The 14,323-nt window shown below is 42.8% G+C and overlaps 1 pseudogene; it reads right to left on the bottom strand.

Moving 5' to 3' along the window:
• Positions 1 to 10,060: 10,060 nt before the first annotated feature.
• Positions 10,061 to 13,448, bottom strand: LOC101643043 (annotated as a pseudogene).
• Between the last annotated feature and the right edge of the window lie 875 nt (positions 13,449 to 14,323).

Here is a 14,323-nt window from a genome sequence, read left to right as displayed (position 1 = left end):
GTGTGACAGTAATAAATGTTGCCTTGTTCTCTATCATCTTCATATCATTGCTGTGTTTAGGCTCATCTTTTAGCACTATATCTGATAAAGTTCCAATGTGATTCATAAAGTTACATTGGTTAGTTTTTGGAAGTAGGTAATTAAGCCTTTCTTCCTAGTCTGTCTTAGTCTAGAAGCTCTGCAAAACTGGTTCATCTTGTGTGACCTGTGTTGAGATTTAAATCATGGATGGGGATAGCTTATAGCACCATAGCAACACTTAAGTCACCCCAAAGACAAGATGACAGAGAGTAATGGGTTTCACCACTAGATGCTACAAAGGAGGAATAGCTCCAAGTGACTGGGACTCAGCCCGGCTACAGTTCATAAGAACAGTTTCCTCTGCTGATGGTGTCACTTTGGATCCTTAGCAAATTCATAAAGCAAGGAAAGGCAGACAGCCAAGCCCTGTCATTTGTTTGTATCCCAAAGCCTGTGCATCAACACTAGATTACTTCACACAGAAGCTCTATCAAAATGCCTTCATGTAGGTTTTCTATTTTTGTTAAAAAGTTGGGCCCACGGGATAGATGAAGAATTACAAAAGTGTGAGTTATGAAAGTAAACAACTTTCCAAGCCTCAGTTTCTGCTTCCACAAAATAAAAAACACTACCTTCTAGTTCACATTTTGTTGAGAAGATAAAATGCAAAAATTTTTGTATGCGACCAGCACAATGCCCAGCACACAATAAGAATTAAATAAGTATGAGGGAAGTTTAAAACGTTTTCTTAATCATGGATTAACTGGGGAAAGGTGGCATAGATCCAGGAAGGAGTTCTGGGCTAGCACTGAATGCTAGCTCCAACTTAAAAACAATTAGTTCTTACATCATGGCCCTGCTCGATACTCACCTTCATGTAATGATCACTGAAGACAAGGGTGCTACAGCAAAGTGTGGTAAGAAAGTAGATGGTGCCTGGCTATCAATCAAAGTAGCCACTGGGGTCTTAAAGGCTTGTATTCAAACCGTCATCTAAGCAAGAATCAACGAAGTCCACACAGAAGCAGCACATCAGCTAGTGTGATTCAGAGATGACAGTCACAAAATTCAAACATGGTGAAGAGAAAAGATCAGGTCTACACCCTCTCGCATATTATTTGTATTTTTGTCTTTATACTAATGTGATTTTATCCTTAGCACCTTAGTGCAGCTTGGTTTTTCATTGTTTTCTGTGGGGTTTTCCAGCTGTGAAGCGCAGGAGGACTGGATGTACAATGATAACAACTGATACAAGGTGTTACAGGGAATGTGGGGATGGGGGGTGGGTGGAGGAAGAGAAAGGGGAGTTTGGGAGTAAATAACCCAGGGGAGAGGGGGAAGAAGCACTGAAGCTGATCATGATTGCAGAGCTCATTTGGGGGGCAAGTCAACTCTGGGGGGAGGGAATGCTCTAGGATGGATGTGGTGGTGATTGTACAATTCCCCCTTGATGTGTGTGAACAATTGAACTGTTCAATACTGTGAAATGTGGGTTGTGTGCTAATAAAACTGATGAAAAATAAAAATAAACAAAAGTTCATGGAAAAAATGGAATTAAAAGTGGAAAAGAATGGAATTTTTTTAGATGATTTTATTGAGGACTCTTACAACTCTTGTTACAATCCACAAATCAGTTGTACATATTGGTACATATATTCCATTGTTCTTTTCTAGACATTTACTTTCCATTGGGCCCTTGGGATCAGCTCTCCATTTTTTCCCTCCCTCCCCCCACCCCCAACCCTCATGGCCCCTTGAGAGATTATAGCTTGTTAATTATTTACAAATCTCACACCGACCACTGTCTCCCTTCCCCTCTGGTTTCTGTTGTTCTGCCCCTTGGATGGGGGTGTGGTTATGTGCCATTCATTGTGATCAGTGCCCCCCCTCCCTCCCACCTCCCCCCTACCCTTTCGGTATCACTATTCCCATTCCTGTTCCAGGTTCCATGTGTTGTGAATCATATCTCTTGTCTATACCTGTGTGCATGCTCCGATCCAGTCCAGAGTAAGACGTGGCACTGGGGTCATGATAGTGCTGTGCGGGGGAGGGGGGGAGGGAGGAGGCCTCAAGGGATCAAAGGTATATTGCATGATCCAGATAATGGAATTTTTCAACATATTTTCTGAAGCCCTGTTTTGTACCAAATTCCTTCCGTTCCTTGTGGATACATGGTTATCTCCTTAGCATATTTGCGTACAAATTCTTGGCAGAGTATAAGCAAAGCAAACCTTGGCTAGTTATAACAATAAGACTCTGATCCCCAAAGTACTTTTATAATTCAAAAATAGATATATGAGGGTGTACCCCCCCAAAAAATCCAGGATTTTCCCCCAAAGCTGTATATTTAATTTAATTTTTTTTTTACAAAACAACCTTATCACCTTCAAAATACTCTCCATTATACTTAATACATTTGTCAAATCTTCAATTCCATTCTTGAATTTTTCAGACTCATCTATTTGGATGGCTGACAGCACCTCCCTCGGTTTTTTCCCCTTCACCTCTTCTGTGTTGTCAAATTGCTGTCCTTTCATGTCCCACTTCATTCGTGGAAACAAAAAGAGGTTGCATGGAGTGAGTTCAGGTGAGTCAGGTGTGTAGGGCAAGAGAGGCATGTTGGGATTTTTTGCCAAAAACTGGAGCACTGAGATGGCTGTGTGAGCAGGTGGCAAAACCAGTCCTCTGTCTGCCACAAATAAGGCCCTTTTTTGTTGCATACCATTATGCAATCTTTTCAGAACCTCTAAATGGAAAGCTTGATTAACAGTCTGACCTGGTGTGAGTTAGACTGGGTAGACAAGAGAAACAACATTCATAGACACTCATATTTTATAAGAGAGGGTTTTATATAAAGGGTAAGTATACATTAAGAAATCATCCCAACCCAGTCTAGTCCAAGCCCATAAATCCAACACTAGCCCATATGTCTGACACTGATCAACAAAGTCCTCCTCAAACACACAAAACATATGCAATGACACCAAATGCAGGAGGAAAGCCGAATCAGTGACTATGTAAGTATCTCAGTGCTGACTAGGGTCTTCACATGGCTTCTCCAACACCCAGGCCTGCATCAGGTAGGTCCCTGTGGCTTCTCCTCAGGGATGTCAGTTGAGGCAGAGAACCAGCTAAGGCAGCTTCACACTGGTCCGACCATCAGAGGGCAAGACACAAGAAAGGCGAGGCTCACTAAGCCATTTATCTCTCTGCCTTTCTATTAAACTGCCCTTCAATGAATCCCACATTGGCACAATGTGGCACAGGTTAGCACAATGAACCTTAACTATCACATGGTGCATCGAACTCTGAGTGCACTATCTTCCTCACATCAAAAAAAACAACAAATGAACATCGTCTTGACCTTTGATTTCACTTGATGAGATTTTTTGGGCAAGGGGATAATGGTGTCTTCCACTAGTTTGATAGATATTTGCTTTCTGGGTAATAAGAATAGTACCATGTCTGGTCACCTTGGGAAAAAAAAGTCTGGGTCACTTCGGAGCTGTGCCATGTTTCCACCCGATGCTTTTTTTCCTGGTCAGCCAGAAACCAAGGGACAAATTTTGCAGGGACCATTCTCATTCCCAAATTTTCCATTAAAATTCGCTGACCCAAGTTCCAAGCTAATCTAGATAACTTCCCCATCTTTTCAATGTTCCGTTGTCGGCCTTCGAGCACAAGTGCACAAATTTTGTTGACATTCTCCTCTATTCAGGAAGTTGACAGATGTCCAGAATGAGTTTTGTCATCAATTGACATTTCACCTGTTTCTGAAATGAGAAAATCATTTGTACATTTGAGTTTTTCCCATAGTACTGACCTTGTAAGCTGTTCAACATCACAACAATTTCTGCGGCAACTTTCCTAAGCAGGAAACAAAAATGGTTTTTTTAATCATTTTATTAGGGGCTCATACAACTCTTATCACAATCCATACATACATCAATTGTGTCAAGCACATTTGTACATTTGTTGCCCTCATCATTCTCAAAATATTTGCTCTCCACTTAAGCCCCCGGCATCAGGTCCTCATTTTCCCCCTCCCTCTCCGCTCCCCCCTCCCTCATGTCTTACCCTGTCTGATGTCTCCCTTCACCCACTTTTCTGTTGTCCATCCCCCAGGGAGGAGGTTATATGTAGATCCTTGTAATTGGTTCCCCCCTCTCATCCCACCCTCCCTTCACACTCCCTGTATTGCCACTCTCTCCACTGGTCCTGAAGGGATCATCCGTCCTGGATTCCCTGTGTTTCCAGTTCCTATCTGTACCAGTGTACATCCTCTGGTCTAGCCAGATTTGTAAGGTAGAATTGGGATCATGATAGTGGGGTGCGGGGGAGGAAGCATTTAGAAACTAGAAGAAAGTTGTATTTTTCATCGTTGCTACACTGCATCCTGACTGGTTTGTCTCCTCCCCATGACCCTTCGGTAAGGGGATGTCCAGTGGCCTACAAATGGACTTTGGGTCTCCAGTCTGCACTCTCCCTCATTCACAATGATATGATTTTTTGTTTTTGATGCCTGATGCCTGATCCCTTCTACACCTTGTGATCACACAGGCTGGTGTGCTTCTTCCATGTTGGCTTTGTTGCTTCTGAGCTAGATGGCTGCTTGCTTACCTAGGAAACAAAATTTTACAGCTGCACACGGTTCTCTTAAATCAGCCATCACAAAAAACAAGGTTCGAGCAAAACTACTTTTACAAAAAGTTCACTCTGATCAGAGAGAACCTTCCCAGGTGACGCCACTGGTGCACTAACTTGGAGTGAGTTAATACTCCCCTAGCAGGAAAAATTCGTACTACAGAAGCTCTATCCAGCAGAGGTTTTTTTTCTTCCTTTTTTGGGGGAGTATCCCCTCGTATATACACATGGCATGTAAGTGTCCATTATAGTATTTATCTTTCAGTGAGGCTAGTCATCCTACTTCTGTTGAGACATCCTGATGGGCCACAGTCTGCTTGCTTTCATCTGAAAGCTGCCTCTAAACTGTTCACTTACTTCACTGATGTTCCATCTCTCTGCCACGATTTTTAATTCTGCTGAGCTGTTGTACCCACAAAACTGACAAATGACTTTGTTGGGCTTGTCACCAAGGTCCAAGGAAGAGTGCGTCATGCTGGATAGTGAGGTTTATGTATTAAGGCAGCTCATGGCAGTTCAATGGAGGAAAGTGTAATGAAGGTCTTCCAGCTGTCGGGGAGTTGACCTGAGTGTTGGGAAGGGCCTTGTGTCCATCACTGCTGCCTGAGATGGTTGACTGAATTGCATGAATGGGAGCTGGAAGGAGCTGTGGCCTGAGGCTTGTCATGACTTCAGGCAAATTGAAAAGAACAGAATAGTGACCGGCAAGGTACAAAGCCCCATAAGGACCATGCCAAGGCACCCAACCGTGCTAATTCACCCTTTCCGGGAACTCTCCCTCCTCGCTGCCCCTCCACCCATGGCCACTTAGCAAGGGTGTGCCTACGGGCACTCCCTCCCTGTGTGCTTGCAGGAACAAACGAGGAAATCCACCTATACATTTTCTACGGAATCTGGCTCTGATTTTAGGAGACAGCGTGAACTAAGGTCTGGTTTTCATTAAATTCCATGAGTAAAGAGTAATGCATACTCCAAAATGTTACAGGCTCACTATTTACATAGTGAGGCTCTGATTGAAAACTGTTTTGTTCTTTTCTGTTTTGCAAATTTTCTTTAATGAGCATGGAGTACTTTTAGATTTAAAAAATGAATAAACAACTTTAGAGAGAGTAATTCATGTCAGAGACAGTAGTATAGACACAGAAATTCCTGTTACAAGAAGCTATGAGAGCCAGACTCCTGTTTCTCTGGTGCTCAGAAAATCCTCTTCTCTGGATACTTCTCTCCGATTTGAGGGAGCTGTGGTCTGAGATGGCCAGTTGAAGAATGGAAAAGAGATAATTAGAGGGTTTCCTTCCCTAGATGGATTGAGTCCCCTAGAGCCTACTGCAGTCTGAGTTCTCGATTAAGTACTCAGAAAGTGATGATGTAAAAACAAAAACAAATTGGGTTTTCTCAGACTAGGATGGTAAAATAGCCAAGAGATAAATTAATAATTCACTTATGGAGCATTGTGAGCTTAGCACTAATAATTCACCAAAAGTTACAAAGATCATTTATTTGTATCTTTACTCTAGTTAGGAAAGTAGATATGAAAATAATATTATAGTACCATATGATGAGTTATATATGAGAGGATATAAGTAGGTGGTCAGCGCAGACTTATAGTGGCCAGGGCATTCCAACAGTCTTCATTGTAGAATAGGAATTTGATAAGCATACCAGAAGTGCTTGAGGGGTAAAGGGGTGGATAGTGGGTAGGGGAGTCCAGTAGGGAAAATAGTGGGTATAGAGCATGAAAGAACTAGTCTGGGGGTATGGTCCGGATCCAGGACCTACTTTATACATCACTGTCATTGTCACAAATAAAAATGTAGGACACTGGGTCACTATCAACCCCAGTTCCATTAAAGACCCATGAGACCTGTCATGTACCCAGTATAGGTACAGTAGGTGACACAAGCAAAGAACATGATCTCACTCACCTGAATCACTTGATGATAAGTGAGTTGTCTTACTGTGATTGGTTCATGATGGCGAACTTGTAGCATGAAGTTTAAACTCCGTGGCTACAATTCAAGAGGGAGCAATTGCATACTAGGGTTAGCATAAGAAGTAAATAACAAGCAACCATCTAAGTGAGGTATTATCTAAATCTATATGGAAGAAGCACACCAACCTGCCTGATTGTAAGCAATAAAATCCAAGACCAGAGGATGGAACTGTATTACAGTTTAAATTCTGAGCACCTGGTTTGCAGAAGGTTATGTATAACAGTGAAAGCCCCAAATCCATTTCCAGTCCCCACCCCCCCTGGATTAAATCCTCTGAGGACATCCTCTGACCAAAGGTGGGAATTGCCCTGCTATCAGACAAGGTGCATTGGAAAGTCGATTAATGCAGGTGTAATTAGGTTAAAATTTAATGCCTTATCATTTGTTCTCTTTTGACTCATGTTAAATTAGTGACAGTTTTTATTTTCTGCTTCCTTTTTGATTGAGATTTTAGTGTGTTTTATTTTGGGTTGCTGACTTTTTTTGTTTTAGTGGGGGGGGGTTGTATATTTTTCTCTGTATAAATTTCAGAATAGGTATATTACTAAAGACATTAACTGGATTGATAATTTCTTAGGGTTATGGCAAGAAAGTTTGGGGAGAGATCATGAGCTAATAATAATGAGTCCAGAATGAAGACAATGTTCTAAAATGCACTGTGCTGATGATGTCACAACTCTTTTATTTTTTAACCATTTTATTGGGACATAATCTACATATCATACAAGTCAATAGTTCAGTCCTATGATGAATAGTTTTACAATCATTACCACAATCAGTTTTAGAACATGGTCTTCTTTCATGTACTCCTTGTTGTTAGATCCCCATTTTCCCCCACCCTCCCCATGATACCCTTAAGAAGCCAAATAATAATCCAGTTATTGCCTCTATCAATTCACCCATCCTGGATTTCACATACTGAAAAATGTGCAAAACAAACAAGGAAACATAAACACTAACAAAAATAAGATAAGAATAGAGAAAACTCTCAATCAAAAAGAAAGCAGATCAAACAAAAATATGTATCCATAATATTTTTATCCTGATTAGGAACATAGTAATTCCCCTGATGGTTGTTAGTAGTCGTCAAGCCTGTGTACAAAAGAACAAAACACCGCGCCGTCCTTAAAATTGTTGTTTGAGCCATTGTGACAGCTACTGTGTCAATCAACTTCATTGAGGGTCTTCCCTTCTTCCTAATAAACTCCCATAAATCTTAAAAGAATGATGAAAGAAAAGGGGGAAAAGTCAGAAAAACCACTTTAAATAGGTCAAAAGAGAGATCAAATGATCTGTTAAAATGTAACCTAACTCTGGTCCATCTGCCATAATCCACTTTCCAATGCACTGTACTTGATAGCAAGCTTAGTCACGTTCCTGGTGGATGGTCAGAGAGGGTCGCTGGAGTTTTACCTCATGTGTATTTCTGCTTCACTTTTTCTTTAACTGAAATAACTTTTAAATGAGTCAAAGGAAGATCAAAATAAGCTATATTTTCACATAATTAAATCTATTATGATTGTCTCTACAATACTCTGTCTGATAACAAGGCTATTCACGTCCCTTGCCTATGGTCAGAGAGAATTCAGTGGACAGTTAATCTATGTTGGGACCCTGCAAATGGATTTTAGGGTGCCATTGTCACCCATAGGGTTCGGCAAATCAGATGTTCACAATTGAAGCTCTGATACTATTTCTTCCTCCGGATTTGGAGGATATTATTTATAATCTTTGGATCACACAATCTGGTATGCTTCTTCCATGTGGACTTAGTCGATGCCCCACTTAGATGGCTGCTTGTTTGAAGACAGGTGATTGCAGAACTCTTTTTAATATGTTTAAACCATTAAATTGTATGATGTGCAAATTATGTGTCAATAATAAATATGCTAAAAAAATTTATAAACTATTTTTTAAAGAAATAAAGAAGTTTTGTATATCTTCTCAGAGATCCTGTGATGGCTTGTCACAATGGAAACAATAATCTAGGTGCTACTCTACCATCTAAGCAAGCACATACTGAGGAAATGAGGTTGCATGAGTACTACAATCTTGAGAACTGTTTGAGAAAGGGAGGAGAATTGATTGATTCCATCGATTGCACTTGGTCTTGCCTTTGATGACCTTCCTCTGCATGGCATCAATTCCAGGAGCACACCAATCCAAGAGACAAAAATAATGACGCAAGGCAAGACCCTCAACAAGATGGATTGACCTACTGGCTGCAACAGTGGGCTCAAATATAACCATTGTAAAGGTGGTGCCGATCTGGGCAGTGTTTCCCTTGGTTGTACATGGAGCCTCTGTGATCCAGAAACGCCTCGATGGTACCTGACCACAAGGCAATTTTAATCTTTACTGAACTCTCTGGAGGCATATCAAAGGAGATTCAGTGACACAGCAAAGCATCTTAAAACTACCTTTCTCCATTCCATACATCATATCTCCTTCACATGTATGGCTCCCTGCCCCCTGATTTCTTTCTTCCTTTATATCTTTCTCCCAAGTTCTCTTTAGCCCAACTGCATGAGCTCTTAGCTTTTCGTTCGCTGGCATTCCCTTCCCTTTCTGAATTGATCCCTTCGATGACTGGGAGCTCTCTCTCCCTTTTTAAAAGTCAGCTTCACTTTTCTAATCAGCACCATAATACGTTCATGTTTGTGGTGGAAATTTTAATAAGCAGGATGGAGAGAGGCTTTGCTGAGGCTGGAATACTCGAGAGAAAGAATTATTTTCCTTATCATCTGAACAAGAAGCATTTTTAGCTCCTTCTTGTATAACGTCTCTTTCTGGCAGCTCGCATAGTTCAGCCACTGTTCTTCCTAAAATGTTAAAGATTCCCATATCAGAGAAATAAAATTTAAAAAAAAAGACACTGCCATCAAGCTCTTCAACACAGCATCCCTTTAGGACAGAGTGGATTTGCTCCAGAGGAGCCCTGTGGCATAGTGGTTACACATTGGGCTACTGACTGCAGAGTTAGCAATACAGAGCCATCACCTGCTCCTCAGGAGAAAAAGGAGACTTGGAAACTCACAAGGGCAGTTCTGCAGAGTTGCTGTAAAGTCTGCATCTACTCGATAGTAATAAGGGGTGTTTTTTGGTTGTTGTTTTTGGAGAGTTGTTCCATAGGGTGTCCAAGACTATCTTTATGGGAACAGACAGCCTCATCTTTCTCTGGCAGAGCTGCTAGACCTTGTAGCTAGCAGTCAGACGCTTCACCAGCTGCACCACCAATTTTTTTTTTGTCAAATACTTTTATCGAGGGCTCTTACATTTCTTCTCACAATCCATACATTCAACCAGTGTGTCAAGCACATTTGCACATATGCCGCCAACATTTTCTCTTCTTTTTCATTTATAGTTTTATTCAACACAAATAAAACTCGCAAATGGGCCATCTATTCATTTTCTTCACTGTGCCACCTGGCGTTGGGATTGGTGACTCTGATGGTCAGTTGGGGTGCTCTTTCTACAATGGCTTTGCGACTCTTGGAGGAAACGTGGTGAGCGATCTCTGCACAGTAAGACTTGGTGCACATCAGCAGCACTTCCAGCTCCTTGACGTTGTGGACCAGGAACTTGTGGAAGCCACTGGGCAGCATGTGCTAGGTTGTCTTGTTGCTTCTGTAACCAATGTTGGGCACCAAGATCTGGCCCTTGAATCTTCTCCGCGCCCTGTTGTCAAGGCCTCTGGACTTGAGCCAGTTGCACTTAATCTTCACATAGTGGTCAAATTGGTGCCGGATGAACTTCTTGGTCCTCTTTTTGACAATTTTAGGCTTCACCAGGGGTCTGGGGCAGCCATGATGCCATCATCTTTTTCAAAGCATTCTCTTGCCACTTGAGTCCCTGATATCAGCTCCCCACTTCTTCTCTCTCCCTCCCCTACCCACCCTCCCTCACCAACCCTTGATAAATTATAGATTATTATTTCCCTATCTTACATCATCCTCTGTTGCCCCTCACCCACTTTTCCATTCTTCGACTGCCTGGGAGGGGGTTCGAGTTTGATCCTTGTGATCGATTCCCCCTCCCTCCCCCCATCCTCCCCTAATCCTCCTGGTATTTCTACTCTCATTGTTGGCCCTGAGGGGTTTATCGATCCCGGATTCCCCTTGTTGTGGGCTCTTATCTGTAGCAGTGTGCATGCTCTGGTGTAATCCAGTTTGTAAGGTAGAATTGAGATCATAGTAGTGGGGTGGTGAAGGAAGCACCAAAGAACTAGCGGAAAGTTGTGTGTTTCATCAGTGCTATATTGCACCTAATCTGGCTCATCTCTTCCCTGTGACCCCTCTGTGAGGGGATGTCCAATTGTCTACAGATGGGCATTGGGTCTCCATTCCATGCCCCCCCAACCCCATTCACATTGGGTATGATTTTGTTCTGGGTCTTAGATGCCTGATACCTGATCCCATCAACACCTCATGATCACAGGATGGTGTGCTTCTTCCATGTGGGCTTTGTTGCTTCTCAACTAGATGGCTGCTTGTTTATTTTCAAGCCTTTAAGACTCCAGATGCTATATCTTTTGATAGCTGGACACCATCAGCTTTCTGCACCACATTTGCTTATGCACCCATTTTGTCTTCAGTGATCATGTCGGGAAGGTGAACATCACAGAATGCTGAATTGGTAGAGCAAAGTGTTTTTGTGTTGAGGGAGTACTTGAGTTGAGGCCCAATGTCCATCTGCAACCTTAATTCTTGACATATAGATATGAATACATAGTTCTATTCCCCTCTCATTATATATATATTTACATATGTACATACCTGTATTTGGGCCTCTATAAATGTCCTTTGCCTCCTAGTCCTTTCCTCTATTTCCTTTTACTTTCCTCTTGTCCCACCATCATGTTCAGCCTTCATTCAGGTTTAGTCATTCCTCACTGCTACACCGCCCTTGATTGAGCCCCACTAGGCATCCTACGACCTTCCTTCCATTGATTTTACTTCACTTGTTGTTCTCTTGTCCCTGGGTTGGTTTCCTCCCCCACACCCCCCTTTCCTTTCTCCCACCTCCCCTTCTCCTGTATCCCCCTTGGAACCATTGATCCCATTCTTTCATCTTTGAATTATTTATCCCACCTATCTTATCTAGATAGACATGCAGATACATTAATAAGTGCAAAAGCCAGGCAAAGGCAAATAAAACAATGAAGGAAATCAACACCAACAAAATAATAACAATAAAAATAGCAATAACAAAAAGAAAGCCACTGACAAAAATAGAAAAGCCTATAAATAGTTCAAGGTCTATTTGTTGGCCTTTAGGAGTGTTTTCCAGTAGAGTCTGATGGGGTGCTACACTCTCTCTCCAAAGTCTATTTTTGGTATTTCCCAGGGATTTCATCAGTCTGCTCCCCCTGCTGCTCTGCTGCATACCCTCAGTGCCTCGCCCCAGCTTGATGGGGCCAGACCATGCACTATTCCCGCACTGTGTCTCCAGTGCTGTCCCCCGAAGAGCCATGGTTCAGTGAGGGATGCTGTGTCCCGTGGTGGGCCCAGTCCTATGGTCCTCTCAGTGCGTTGTCTGCTCTGAGCAGGAACATCGTCCTCAGGGCTTGGTGGCCAGGATGTCCTCCCCTGCCTCTCCATCCCTTTTCGTTTATCCCGTGTGCTCCAATCTGACAAGCCCCTCTCCCCAAGCTGTAGCCCCAGTGCTGTCCCCTGAATTGCATTCTTCGGGCTGGGGGGGGGGGGCGAGGGGGCGTGTCCACATAGTTGGGATAGTGGCCGGCCCTGCAGACCACTCTATTGGTTCCCTGGTACATGCCAACATGTTGAATTCACGTCTTGGCGCATCGGGTTGAAGCCTGGTCTCTCTCCCTCTCCTGCACCACCAACCTTAATGTGAAAGTATCTTCAGAAGTACGTCCTTCTTGAAGGTAACTTCCTGTTCAAGGGACTTACTTTCATCTCATCTTTTTTATTTTCATAGCAGATTTAAGTAGTTATCTCTATTTTTCTCAGTTGGTTAACTATGAAGATGCTATTCATTAGGTGCCCATATTTCCCCTGGTGGACCATGACGATAGTTCTTGGCCAGCACAACAGTTTGGATATTATATGAACTATTCAATGCGAAATGCGCTGGATGTGGACATGAATTGTGGAATGTGGAGCTGTCACCCCTTGAAGTCAATGTGAAGGACCGCACCTTTATGTTATCAAAATCGCGACACCGGGAACATGCACAACTTCCTTTCAACCTGACCCTATATGAATGTGTGATCAGGAAACAACCCTGATGGGATTTCACCCCAGATCTATCCAACAGGTCAAAGATCTATGGGTACATGAAAACCATTTTTTTTCTCTTCCCTTTGAGGGAAGTGACCAAATGCAAATTTTCAGGCATACTGCCTGACTGTTCAGAACCTACTCTGGCATCTGCTTTTTGCCTAGTGGCTCCGAGCCAACCGGCAACCCTGCCCAGGCAGTTCCCATAAAAAGGATGGGGTGGTGGAGGAGGCCCGGGGATGACTTGGTGGAGGCGGAAGGTTCCGGAGTTGCTTTGTCTGCCTCCCCCGGAGTCTTGGTTACAAGGGTTAGCTTTTGTGAAAGCATTTTGTCTTTCTCTTTTTTGCTCTCAGGCAACTGGGATCTGTTTTCTGTAGACCTGAGGCAAAGCATTTACGGGCTGGGAAGTGTTTTCTTTTCTTTTCTTCCCTAAGTTGTATTTCTTTTGTAGTTGTTGAGACTGTGTACAGTAAACCGTATCATTCAACAGTTTCTGCATGTGCAACTCAGTGACACTGATGATATCCTTCCGCTGCACAACCATCGCTCTGTTTCTTTTACTTGTTCCTCTCTCGTTAACATAAACTCACCGCACCCTTAGATCCCTATCCAATCCTGAGGATGCTGCTGTCAACTTGATCCCATATACATAGTTCTTTAAAGAACATAATGCTTGAGGCAGACAATTGTACTAGCCAAGCTAAACTATTGTTTGGTTTAAACAGGACGGCAGGAGTTTGGCTGGTGGCGGGGAGGGGGTCTTCAACTTTTTATTGGGTGACGTTTTGCAGGGCAGGGCAGTTTGCCATTTCACAATTCTGACACATTTTACTTCAGCTCTTCGATTGAAATTCCCTCAATATAACATCACTTATCCCACTTCCTCCCTGTGTTTCCTGTCTCTGTTCTTCTTTCTGCCTTAACTCTTCTGCACTTTGTGTCCCCTGGAAAATGCCACCCTTCTGGTCTCAAATAGTTGGTCATTCTAAGGTTTTCTTACTTCACTAGTGTTATTGTTTCCTGTCTTGACCTATCTTCTTGTTTGGCTGGAAACGAAACCCTGGGGTGAGTTCATTTCCAGACCTTAACGGTGACTCACGGACATAATCTCATGCATTCCACCGGTCTTGATGATTTTCCGTGACTTTGTCTCCCACTCTATCGAGGACCTGCGTATGTGATTCCTTCCAAAGCGTCTCTTGTTACAGCTGGGCACCATGTCGTTCTTCCGCTCTCAGGGCTGTGGAGACTGATGTTTGCGTGGCTCGTTAGTCCCATTGGAATAATTGTTTCCATGTGCCTTTGATTTTCATCATTTCTCTTTGCTCTGGACAGGGAGAATCCAATAGTTATATCTTAGATTGTCATTCATGAGATTTTAAGCCACTCCTTATTACTCATAAAATAAGATATGGAGCA

Source organism: Echinops telfairi, unplaced genomic scaffold (genome assembly GCF_000313985.2).
Source record: "Echinops telfairi isolate 266 unplaced genomic scaffold, ASM31398v2 ScPeMD7_443;HRSCAF=831, whole genome shotgun sequence".
Classification (NCBI taxonomy): Eukaryota; Metazoa; Chordata; class Mammalia; order Afrosoricida; family Tenrecidae; genus Echinops; species Echinops telfairi.
The sequence above is the reverse complement of the archived record's forward strand: the minus strand, read 5'-3'. Positions and strand labels throughout refer to the sequence as shown.